We start from the raw sequence: 686 nt of genomic DNA, 5'->3' as shown, positions 1-686 counted from the left end.
TGGGTATGTGTGTGTGACAGTGCAGGGCAGCAGGAGGGGGCTTGGGACCGTGCGTGTCGTGGGCATGCAAGGCACGGAGCGCCCACGCGTGTCAGGCAGGGTATCCCAGCGCTGGGAGGTGCCGAATCACTAGCCCGCCCTGGGGAGGGAGCGGGGAATCTCCTGACGCCCCCCACCCTGCTTTAAACAGAGGAGGATAATCCTCCGGGAGCGGAGCGGGGGAGCGCGGGGGCTCGGCGCTGGCTGCGCGCAGATGGGAGCGGAACCTCTAAAGTGATTAGCTCTTCTAACATTGCATTTTTGACGCACATGGTTAAGAGCGCTTGGCGCCAGCTTGGTGAAGTCCCTGTAGTAACCAGCGTCTAGGATCGCTTTGCATTCACCAAAATATCTCCCCTTTAGTCGGGGGTGGGGGTGAAAAGAGGAGGAGGGAGGAAAGGAAGCGGGAGTAATGCGTTCAAAGAGGATGAGGGGGGGAAGTCTGATGTGTTTCACGAGCCAGGTTACCCGCGCAGCGCTCGGCTGCGCTGTGCGGCTGCTTATCGACCAAGAGAGCGAGTATTTCCAACCTCTGCTCAGAACCGGTTCTCGGGTCTTGCCGCGGAGGGAACCCCCAAAGCCTCTGCCTTCCCTTTATCAGCGTCCACAGCAAACGCCCGGCGGCCTCAAGAAGTTTGCTGCAATTT

This window comes from Geospiza fortis, unplaced genomic scaffold (genome assembly GCF_000277835.1).
Source record: "Geospiza fortis unplaced genomic scaffold, GeoFor_1.0 scaffold408, whole genome shotgun sequence".
Classification (NCBI taxonomy): domain Eukaryota; kingdom Metazoa; phylum Chordata; class Aves; order Passeriformes; family Thraupidae; genus Geospiza; species Geospiza fortis.
Note: the sequence above shows the minus strand (reverse complement) of the source record.